This window comes from Vicia villosa, linkage group LG5 (assembly GCF_029867415.1).
Source record: "Vicia villosa cultivar HV-30 ecotype Madison, WI linkage group LG5, Vvil1.0, whole genome shotgun sequence".
Classification (NCBI taxonomy): Eukaryota; Viridiplantae; Streptophyta; class Magnoliopsida; order Fabales; family Fabaceae; genus Vicia; species Vicia villosa.
In genome coordinates this window covers 89,400,320-89,412,431 of record NC_081184.1, presented here as the reverse complement: position 1 = coordinate 89,412,431, position 12,112 = coordinate 89,400,320, and the positions used below count along the sequence as shown (strand labels likewise).

General features: G+C 40.1%; 1 non-coding gene across 1 annotated transcript; it reads left to right on the top strand.

The window, feature by feature from the left end:
• The first annotated feature begins 9,703 nt into the window (after nt 1-9,703).
• LOC131608359 (small nucleolar RNA R71) lies at nt 9,704-9,810 on the top strand. Its single transcript, XR_009285624.1, has one exon. It is a non-coding gene; the product is annotated as a small nucleolar RNA R71 (small nucleolar RNA).
• Nucleotides 9,811-12,112: the final 2,302 nt, after the last annotated feature.

The following is a 12,112-nucleotide window of genomic DNA, read 5'->3' as shown; positions in this document are numbered from 1 at the left end:
GAACCTTTGCTTGTCCTCAAGCAAAATAAGAAGATAAAGATAAATGAAACACACTTCCACCACGTCGTTCAGTCATACTTAGCTACATAGTGTTCTTATTCGGAAGTAACGAATCTTAGCAATAAACCTATAGTAACAACACTAAACAACTCCCAGTATGCATACCAATCCGAATCATGCCATTATAGCTCGACCTATTTGACTTGTCATCATGTTTCACCCTTTTCATTCGCGCGCAATCACATTAAGCCCATTATCTTGACACGCACATAGCAGAGTAGTCGGTTAGTGACTATGATCCTTCTCATGGAGTTCTGGCACAATATGTGGTATACTCCTTAGCATTCACTTGTAGATTGTGGGGAATCGGACAATAGTCCTTCCTACCAAGTTCATTACCAGATGACTTCTGAACCAATCGACAGTGAGTTTTTAAATTCTTTGTATATGAGATTTGCGACCGTTAGGTTAAATGATCTTGTGAGGATCACCTTACTTAGTAGGCGCATTTCTTCTTATAGCTGAACACATAATTATTATGAGGATCATACACTTATATTCATCGACTCTCTGCGTAGTTTGTATCTAAGACGGTGCCGACTGCTAGAATAAACTACTAAGGGTTATTTCAAAACTTAAAGTCGATGGTTTTGGTATAACGGGTATTCAAATCGGTTATGTATACTCGGGGGTTTTAGAGTGTTGCGACAATAAGGATATTGATTAATTCAGTTTCGGTTCGTTGAGTGATTGAGTAGCTTCGTATTTCTTGAACGTGTGGGGTTTGCGTTTATCGTTTAGGAGCAAAAAATTTTTGTTATGGCTCAAGAAAATGGAAGAAATTGAAATAACTACGGGATTATACATATAAGACTTAAATTCCATAAATATTCTTTATTGAATTAGAAAAACATTACAAGGAAGGGAAATAAACTGAAGGGAAATAAAACTAAAGGAAATATAAATAATACGACTCCCCCAGACTTAGATGATGCAATGTCCTCAGTGCACAAGAACTACTCCTCATTGTTGCGGTTTCGAGAACTGCTCGCGCCTCTTGTACGAACACGGCGACGTCTATCAGGAGAGTCATTAACACGAATGTCAAGATCATGCAAATATGTGGCAATTTCAGCGTATTGACTTTCGTTCCTAATAGCATAGTCACGGTGCTCCTGTTGCATCTCTCGGATGAGCCTAATTGTTTCAGTTTGGTTTGTCTGCATAGCTTGAACGAGTTGATCTTGGCGTTGAATAGCAGCATACATGGCTTCAAGAGTGATAGGCGGAGGGTTGTTTGGAGGAGGTTGGTTGACATCAGCTTGTCCTTGGTTGAGCTCTTCTTCATTTGCATCCATAGGTTCATTAGGATGATCAGGTTGGTTATCTTGAGGATTGTCTTCAATAAGCCTCCAACGCTGAACATAACGGATGTTGATTCTTTCAGGACATGGAAGGATGACATAAGGAATCAGAACTTTGTTGACGACCAAGGTGTATCGGCCATCATGGCGTGGTGAAACCAAGTGGGAGTCACGGCAATAGGTGAGGTCAAGTGATTGAGCAGGCATCATGAGATGAGAGAGTGAAAGGAGCTCGTCACCAAGACCTAAAGCACAGGCCAAGGAAGTAATAATTCCGCCAAACAAAAAGGGATTTGTAGCGGGGGCGTTGACACAGCCTTGGATGTGTTGGAGCATAAACGGTGCGGCATTAAAACGGATGTTGTTTAGCGCACAGTAAAGGAAGAATAGTTCATGTTGATTTACCTTGTGGTTGTTGGATCGCGCAAAAATAGTATGCCCCAAAACACGTTGAAAATAACGTATAGCGGGGTTTTGAATGTGAGAAGCGTGTAGGGCCCTCCAACCAGTTTGAACTTCGCCAGTGAGGTGAAACCATAGGTCGAAGGCATGTTGTTCCCATGAACGACCATTGAGTTCTTGAAAGATATTGCGGAGAGCATTCGGTGATGTATTGAAATTCAAGTACGTAGCCACAACTTCTTGATCCAGTGTATATTCACGGTTGAACATCCTAAATTGGATGCTACCGGTTGAGAGTGGTTGATCAGAAGGAGTGTCATAACTGAAAGAACTCAAGAATTCTAAGACGAGCGGCTCATAAGTGGGTACGAGTTCGGTACAGAGATGGTGTAGGCTAGATTTAGTGAGTAAACGGGTAACACCATCAATGAGGCCTAGAGTTTCTAGACATTCGGTGTTCACAAATTTTGTGGGAACAACCGAACGTTCGTAGAAAGCGAGGTATTTGGTTCTTTGAGCATCATTGTCGTCTTCGCGGAATATAATATTGTTAAGGTTAGGGGGTGGTCTCTCAGGACGCACACTACGGATGATTGAACGTGGAGGCATGATGAGTTTGAAGATGAAAAATAAAGATGGTATTAGAATGGTAGAAAAGAAATGGTATGAAGGTTGTGAAGAATAAGAGTGGTGGTGGTGTGGTTTTATAGTGAGGTTTGAAAATGGTGTGGTAAATGGAGAATTAAATATGGATTAATGGTGGTGTTTGAATTTTTGTATAGAATAGAGAAATGGGAAATGAATGGAGTTTAAGAGGTGAATGATGGAGGATGAATGAGGTTAATGGAGTTTAAATGGAATAAATAGGGGAAGAATGAGGAGAATGAATTTTGAAATTCAAATTCAAAATTCAAGAGGGAGAGAGGAATGGTCTGCGTGGTCAAATGCAGACTGCTAGCCTTGGGAGACGTGCGTCTCAGGCAGCCAGTCTGCTGGGGCAGAGCATGGAGACGTGCGTCTCCTGTCCCTTGTTTCGTCCCAACTGGTCCCACACAGATGGAGACGGGCGTCTCCTGTGGCAGACAAGTGGGTCACGCATGCAGGTGACCAGACAGTGCTGACTGATACCATTAACAGCAAAAAGTGTCCATCAGTTCAGAACAATGTCTTATTTTAATACTATTAACAGCAAAGAGTGATAGCCAGGCAAATATATATAGCAGTTAATAGCAGTGTATTATAACACAGCAGCAGAATATTATAACACAGCAGCAGTAGTGAATAAAATATTGCATTTAAAATTAAACCAGTACTGAGTGTTAACAATAGCAGAATGGAAAAGTGCAGAAAAATGTAAATCTAAACTAAGAATAGAAATTACTAAAACTAGAAATAAAAATCTAATAATCTAATACGGTAACATCTAGCCACGTCTATTGTTGTTCTGATTAGACTGAATGTGTTTGAAAACTTCGTCGAACTGAGCATTGACGGTGTCGATGAAATCGAAGAAATGCATTTGCAAAGTGTGAAGCTCGTTGCGCACATGTTGTACATCTTGTTGTAGCGCATTGATTGCTTGTTCGTGCGTATTCAGATTAGGCATTCTTTGATTCACCGAAGCGGTAGATGTAGCGGGTTGTTGTTGCTCGACCTCGACATCAGTCATATCAACAGTGTGATCTTCAACGGAATCTTCAGAACGAGTTTCAGGTTCATATTCAGATACAGGCTCGTCAATAGGAAGAGGTTCATAATCAGGAATGGGTTCATCAACAGGAAGAGGTTCATAATAACCAGGAGGTGTTTCAGGTTCAGATTCAGATGTAGGCATTTCCTCATCAAAATGTTCATAAGCTTGAGGAGTCTCAGGTGATGGCTCTCTCTCAGGAATCTGACCATAGTAAAGCCAGTTGGTAGGGTTGTGCACACTTGTCCTAGGATTCGGTAAGGTGAACTGATACCAAACTTTGTTATCAATGAGCAATTCAAAACGATCAGGTCCAAGATTACCGATGTTACCTCGATTAAAGCAGAAATTGATGTCCATAGAGGTATGGGTACCAAAAGGTGTCAATCTAAGCAAAGGCACTCTCATTCCTATGGCATTAGCGATCATAGTGACAAATCCGCCAATCCTAATGGGTGAAACTTCGTCTTGCGTGATGCGCTCGAAGTTTGTTAGCATGAATGCGATGGCATTGACCGGGCGATTCTGAGATGTACAAAACATGATGAACAACTCTTCTCTAGTTACTTCAGTGACATTATCTGGTTTGCCAAAAATATAGTGAGCAAGGATCTTGTGAAAGTAGCGGAAAGCAGGATTGTGGATGTTCTCAGATTGAAATTCATTCTCTTCAGGGTTGTCGTTTCCAGTGATCTTTCCCCAGTATTTTTCCAACTCCCAGTATGGAAGATTTTCTTCAGCTACTTGGGCGTATGCATCAGGTCCATGAGGTAGTTCTAACATTTCAGCAAAATCTCGGATGCAGAAATTAAACTCCATACCAAAGAGTCTAAAGAGAATAACTCCTTTTTTCAGTCCTTGTCCACAGTTTGGAAGATAGGTCAGGGAGCTCAAGAATTCCAGAGTGAGCTTCCGATAAGTGCTAAACTTGCGGAACAAGTGAGAACCAGTCCAACCGATTTGGTTAAGCAGGTGTAGGATGCTTTCTTCGATACCAAGCTTCACCATAGTTGGTTGGTGAGGATAGCAAGTCAATTCCATGTGTCTTTCAGCCAGCTTGTTAAATCTTGCTTCTTGTCCTCTACCACGGAACACAACTTCCATATTGTCAACTTCTTGCATCGTAGTTAGTAATTAAATGAAAAACCTAGAAGTTGAAAATATTAGGATAAGTTAGAATTAGGCTAGTGTTAATTTAAAAAATAAAAAAGTTAAAATTAAGCTTAGGTAACAAGTTATAATAATAGATATAATTATAACGGAGATATTTTCTCAAATCAAGATAGTAGTTATAATTATAATAATTATTATAAGATGTATGAAAAATCAAAAATGATTAAAATTAAAATTAAAAATAGAATAAAGTTTTTAAAAATGAAAAATAAAAATAAAAAAAAATAGAAAAGTTAAAGTTTTAATAAAATAAAATAGAAGAATAAATAGATGTGGGTTGTCTCCCACCAAGCGCTTTGTTTAATGTCGTAAGCTCGACGATTTAAAAATAGAAAACTATTTTTTCGAAAAAGCGGGCAGTTCGTCAAGTTTAAAAACTTCGATGTTTTCATCATATTCGAGATGATGGTAATACTTAAGACGTTGCCCATTTACGACAAAAGGTTTGACGGTTTCTCCTTTGATTTCTATCGCTCCACTCGGAAATATGTTAGTTATTTCGAAAGGGCCAGACCATCTAGATCGTAACTTACCAGGAAATAATTTTAGTCTAGAATTAAATAAGAGCACTTTATCGCCTATGCTAAAATTTTTCCTAGATATACGCTTGTCGTGCCATTTTTTCGTTCGCTCTTTATAGATTTTGGCGTTTTCGTAAGCGTCTTGTCTAAGTTCTTCTAATTCGTTTATGTCTAGAAGTCGTTTCTCACCAGCGGCAGTGTAGTTTAGGTTTAAGTTCTTAATGGCCCAATAGGCTTTATGTTCTAACTCTACTGGTAGGTGGCATGATTTTCCATAAACGAGTTTGAATGGTGTAGTTCCTATTGGAGTTTTGAAAGTTGTTCTATAAGCCCATAAAGCTTCATTTAGCTTGGTTGACCAATCTTTCCTCGATATAGCAACAGTTTTCTCCAATATTTGTTTTATTTCGCGGTTAGATACTTCTACTTGACCGCTTGTTTGTGGATGATATGGTGTGGCTATTCGATGATTTACTCCATATTTTCGAAGGAGTTTCTCAAGTATTCTTGAAATGAAATGGGAACCACCATCGCTAATTACCAATCTTGGCACACCAAACCTAGGAAAGATGACGTTTTTGAAAAGTTTAATAACTACTCGTGTATCGTTTGTAGGAGAAGCGATAGCTTCTATCCATTTTGAAACGTAATCGACGGCTACGAGTATATATTGATTTCCAAACGATGACGGAAACGGTCCCATGAAGTCTATTCCCCAGACGTCAAATATTTCTACTTCTAGAATGCCTTTTTGAGGCATTTCATCGCGTCTTGAAATGTTTCCAGTTCGTTGGCATCTATCACAGCTTAGTACAGCAAAATAGACGTCTTTCCACAGGTTGGGCCAGAAAAGTCCAGATTGAAGGATTTTGGCGCAGGTTCTAGATGTGCTATGGTGTCCTCCACACGGTGCAGAATGACAGTGTGTTATTATGCTTCTTATCTCTTCCTCGGGTACACAACGTCTAAAGATTCCATCGGGGCCTCTTTTGAAAAGGAGTGGGTCGTCCCAATAGTAATGTTTTAGGTCATGGAAGAATTTCTTCTTCTGTTGGTAGCTTAGATCAGGAGGAAGCACACCAGCAGCTAGGTAATTTACGAAATCTGCATACCAAGGTGCGTCAGATCGGGCTAAAGCTATTTCAGCTAATTTGTTGGTTTCAGAGTTTGGACGGTATGGTTCGAATTCATTTGCTTCTAATTGGGCGATGAGTCTTTCATAAGGGAAATCATCGTCAATTGGTACTTGTTCGGGTTTCAGATTTTCCAATCGAGAGAGGTGGTCTGCTACGACATTTTCAGTGCCTTTCTTATCTTTAATTTCTAGGTCGAATTCTTGCAGTAACAAGATCCATCTCAAAAGTCTTGGTTTAGCGTCCTTTTTGGTTAGGAGGTACCTAATGGCGGCGTGGTCAGTGTATATGATTATTTTGGCTCCTACCAGGTAAGAACGGAATTTGTCTAATGCGAATACGACAGCTAATAATTCTTTTTCTGTCGTGGCATAATTCATCTGAGCTTCGTCTAGGGTTCTACTCGCATAATATATGACATGTAGTTTCTTATCCTTTCTTTGTCCTAGAACGGCTCCTACAGCATAATCACTTGCGTCACACATTATTTCGAAAGGCTCATTCCAGTCGGGAGGTTGCATGATTGGCGCAGAGATCAATGCTTGTTTAAGCGTTTGAAATGCTTCAGTGCATTTATCGGTGAAAACAAATTCGGCGTCTTTCATGAGTAGTTCAGTTAAGGGTTTGGTTATTTTAGAGAAATCTTTAATGAAGCGTCGGTAAAAACCAGCATGTCCCAGAAAACTTCTTATTTCTCTAACGGTTTTGGGAGGTTGAAGGTTTTCGATAATTTCGATTTTTGCTTTATCTACTTCGATTCCTCTATCTGATACGATGTGTCCAAGTACAATTCCTTGTCGCACCATGAAATGGCATTTTTCCCAATTAAGGACTAGGTTTACGCTTACACATCGTCTAAGCACCATTTCAAGGTTTTCTAAACATGTTTCAAAACTTCCTCCACAGACAGAGAAGTCGTCCATAAAGACCTCCATTATCCCATCTAGGAAGTCGGCAAATATTGCCATCATGCATCTTTGGAAGGTCGCAGGTGCATTGCAGAGTCCAAAAGGCATTCGTCTATAGGCGAATGTACCATAAGGACAGGTGAATGTGGTCTTCTCTTGGTCGTCAGGGTGGATAGGAATTTGGAAAAATCTGGAGTATCCATCCAGATAACAAAAATGTGAGTGTTTAGCTAGGCGTTCGAGCATTTGATCTATGAAAGGTAAAGGGAAATGGTCTTTTCGGGTAGCTTTATTTAGCTTCCTATAGTCAATGCACATCCTCCATCCAGTTTGGGTACGTTGTGCTACAGATTCTCCTTTTGCGTTAGTGATTACAGTGACTCCTCCTTTCTTTGGTACGACGTGAACGGGGCTAACCCATTTACTATCGGATATAGGATATATTATTCCAGCTTCTAGCAGTTTTTGGATTTCCTTTTTAACCACATCGCTCATAATAGGATTTATCCGCCTTTGATGTTCCCTAGAGGTTTTACTATCGTCTTCGAGCATAATGCGGTGCATACACAGAGAAGGGCTTATACCTTTTAGATCTGATATGTTGTATCCTAAAGCGGTAGGGTATTTTCTTAGGACATTAAGTAATTTTTCAGTCTCAGTTCGTCCTAAGTTGGCGTTCACTATAACTGGTCGGTTTAGTTCTTCGTCTAGAAATTCGTATCTAAGATCGGTAGGAAGTGTCTTCAGCTCTATAGCAGGTTTCTTTGGTCCAGGTATAGGATCAGGGGTTAAAGCTAAGCATTCACTCAGGTGGTTATCTTGATATTCCTCACGCCAGTTGTCATCTTCAAAAATTGGCGGCATAGGAATTCTTAGGGTTTCGGTTTCCTTATTTGGTTCGGATTTTATTTCCTTGACACACTCGTCGATTATGTCAGCAGAACAGCATGTGTCAATTATAGAAGGTGCTTTTAGGAATTGGGAAAGGATAAATTCTATTTTCTCTTCTCCTACTTCGAAAGTAAGCTTTCCTCGCTTTACATCTATAATTGCACCAGCGGTCGCTAAAAATGGTCTTCCTACAGGATATTTAACTGAACGGTCTGCTAGTTGAAGAGACATTCTTGTTGCTTTAAGCTCACCTAGATTGAGTTTCTTACAGGTCGAAAGAGGCATCAAACTAACACTAGCTCCTAAATCGCACAAGGCTTTCTCTATGATGGTTTTTCCAATTACGCAGGGTATAGAGAAACTACCAGGGTCTTTCAGTTTTGGAGGCATGTTGTTTTGGATGATAGCGCTACATTCAGCGGTAAGTGTTATAGTTTCGTTATCCTCGAGTTTCTTTTTGTTTGATAAGATTTCTTTTAAGAACTTAGCATACGAAGGCATCTCAGTTATGGCTTCTGTGAATGGTATGGTTATGTTTAATTGCTTCAGAAGTTCTACAAATCTTTTAAATTGCGCTTCGGTTTTTGATTTAGCTAATCTTTGAGGGTAAGGAATTGGTGGCTTATAAGGTGGTGGTGGAACATAAGGTTTCTCTTTTTCGGGTTCCACTTCGTTATTGGTCTCATCAGTCTTAGCAGTTTGTTCGTCGGTTGTTTTCTTTTGGGTTTCCTTTGGCTCTTGTTGTGACATGGGTACGTTTTGGGTTCTAGGATCTATGGGTCCATCGTAATTAGTTCCACTTCGTAGTGTTATCGCGTTCGCATGTCCTTTAGGATTAGGTTGTGGTTGAGCAGGAAACGTGCCAGCAGGGGCAGCAGTAGGTGCTTGTTGTTGAGCTACTTGTGAGATTTGAGTTTCTAACATTTTGTTATGCGTAGCTAAAGCATCTACTTTGTTCGATAGTTGTTTTAGTTGCTCGCTATTGTGGATGTTTTGATTCAGGAAGTCTTTATTGGTTTGTTGTTGGGAAGCTATGAAGTTCTCCATCATGATTTCTAGGTTCGACTTCCTAGGAGTGTTTTGAGCAGCTACAGGCGCTTTTTGGTAGCCAGGTGGTACAGCAGGTGCTTGTCCAGGCGCGTACAACGCATTGTTGTTCTTATAAGAAAAGTTCGGGTGGTTTTTCCATCCAGGGTTGTACGTGTTAGAATAAGGGTTTCCTTGAGCGTAATTTACTTGATCAGATGGGACTCCAGTCAAGAGTTGACATTCAGCAACTACATGCCCAGTCAATCCACAAATCTCGCAGTTAGGTGCTACAGCGGCAGCGGTGGCTGAAGGAGTGATGGTCAAATTCTCGATCTTTTGAGTTAAAGCGTCTACTTTAGCGTTAACGCGGTCTATACCACTAATTTCGTACATTCCTCCTTTGGTTTGGGCTTTCTCTAGAGCGGCGCGTTCTCCTCCCCATTGGTAATGGTTTTGTGCCATGTTCTCTATGAGTTTGTATGCTTCATCATGGGGTTTGTCCATTAATGCTCCGCCAGCAGCGGCATCTATAGTCATTTTAGTGTTATATAAGAGACCACCATAAAAGGTATGGATGATCAGCCATGGTTCGAGTCCATGATGAGGACATATTCTAAGCATGTCCTTGTAACGTTCCCAAGCTTCGAAAAGCGATTCGTTATCTTTCTGGGTAAATCCGTTGATTTGACCTCTAAGCATAGCAGTTTTGCTAGGCGGAAAGTATCTTGCTAAGAATACTCTCTTCAATTCGTCCCACGTAGTTATGGAATTGGAAGGCAGGGATTGAAGCCACGCTCTCGCTCTATCTCTCAAGGAGAAAGGGAAAAGGCGTAATCGAATAGCTTCGGAACTAACGTTGTTGGCTTTGATAGTGTCGGCGTATTGCACGAACACGGATAAATGGAGATTGGGGTCGTCTACAGGGCTTCCAGAGAATTGATTCTGTTGAACAGCTTGGACCAGTGAAGGTTTCAGCTCGAAATTGTTCGCTTCAATCGCAGGTGGTGCGATACTTGAATGCGGTTCAGCGCGCGAAGGAGCGGCATAGTCTCTAAGAGGACGAATAGCAGCCATCTCTAACTTCGGGGTGATTTGATTGATTTGATCAGTAAAATTCAATTCCTGATTAATCGGAATTTCTGCTACTTCGGGAAGGTTGCGAGCTCGACGTTTAACGTTAATGAAACGTTCGATCTCGTTAATTCGTTGTATTAAGTCTCCTCCTTGTGAACGAGTATTTGGCATACAATCGTTCAAAAAGAAAGGGAAGAATTTTCCTAGTCTCTACGGTGTAACAGTGAGTTACGATATCGACTTAAATAGTCCCCGGCAACGGCGCCAAAAACTTGATCGCGACTTTACGTGTCTATAAATCTGATAACTGCAAGTGCACAGTCGTGTCGTGTAGTTTTAAAAGATATCGAATCCACAGGGACTATGAATCGATCTACCGTTATCTAAGGTTACTATGTAAAGCTAGGAGTACTAAAATTTTCGATTGTTCCTAAGGGAAAGTGATTGTGAGAAAATAAAGAGTAATAATAAAAGACAGGTGTCAGTATGTATTTCGTTTAACTAAAGGTAATCCGAAGGTCCATTGGCTTTTGCATAATTAAATTAAAAATCTTTACTAATTCCAATTGATTAAAAATCCTCGTCTCAAACTTTCGCTCTGTTGAGTCAGACTACTGTCCTAATCCTAATGTACGCTTTCGCCATCCCATTAGATTTTAGAAGAGCTTTTTGGAAACAATGTAATTAATAAAATGCCTATTTTACGAGGTTGTTATCTATTTAAATCTCCTAATCTCAAACTTTCGCTCTGTTGACTCGGAGCAAGCTAATACCCCTAACGTACGCTTTCGCCATCCCGCTCGAGTGTAAAAACAATTTTTGAAAATAAATAAGTTCCAATTAGTTTTAATACGCTTTCGCCATCCTTAAAACTAATGTCCTATGTCTACTATCCAGTTAAAGATCTCAAACTTTCGCTCTATTGATTTTAACCTTTGACCGTCCTAATCCCTCAAACTTTCGCTCTATTGGTTTTAAGACTTACTAATTAAACTAGACATATAAACCAAAAATAAGTGATAATTAATAAAACATAATTTAAGCCAATTTATTTCGGACCCCTACGGTTAACTTACTTTACATACCGACACCTTTAGTATTTTAGCCAGACATATTAATACGGTTAAACATGCATAAATCGGTTCGGTTCATAATAATAGGCATATTAAATGGCATATAATATATCATGCAAATAAATAATATAAATAAGGCGGTAAATAAAAAACCTGAATTAAAATAAATCTGGATTGAATTGAATCTTGAAGTACTCGAACTTCCACCACAGGTTGGCTGGATCGTTCTTCGGAATTTAAATGGCAGAAAATATAAACAAGGAAAATAAAGCGATAAATCTAACGTAAGGCTAGATCTATGAAAAGTTCACAACAATTTCCAGTGTAGAAATCGTTGTGAGAAAATAGACGGTTAAATGAAAACAGAATAAAGAAAAGCAGTTCGCGGTACAATTTCGGCAGCACTTCGTTGGCAGGAAATCGGACCCTTTGGACTGAAGTGACTGCCTCTATTTATAGGTGAGGCTTTGCAGTTGCTTTGCGTGAAAAACGGGACTTTTTGCAGACCGGGACTTGGAGACGTGCGTCTCCTATTCTTCAGGGAGACTGGGTACGTGACTTGAGACGTGCGTCTCAAGTGGAGAAGATGTAGGAGCATGGAGACGTGCGTCTCCCTTTGCTGACGTGGCATGGAGGATGTGGAGACGTGCGTCTCCACTTGCTGGGCAGGTTTGGGCCACGCAATTTTGTTCCTTTGTGGGCTGGTTCGTCTCTTTTGGGCCTTTTGGGTCCTAATTGCACCCCTCTTTAGTTTCAGCACCCTTTTCGTCTTTTAAGCATAAATATTGGTCATTTAAGCTCGATTTTCTTTCCTTTTCGCAAATAGTCGGAATTGAAGTGTAAAACCTGAAACA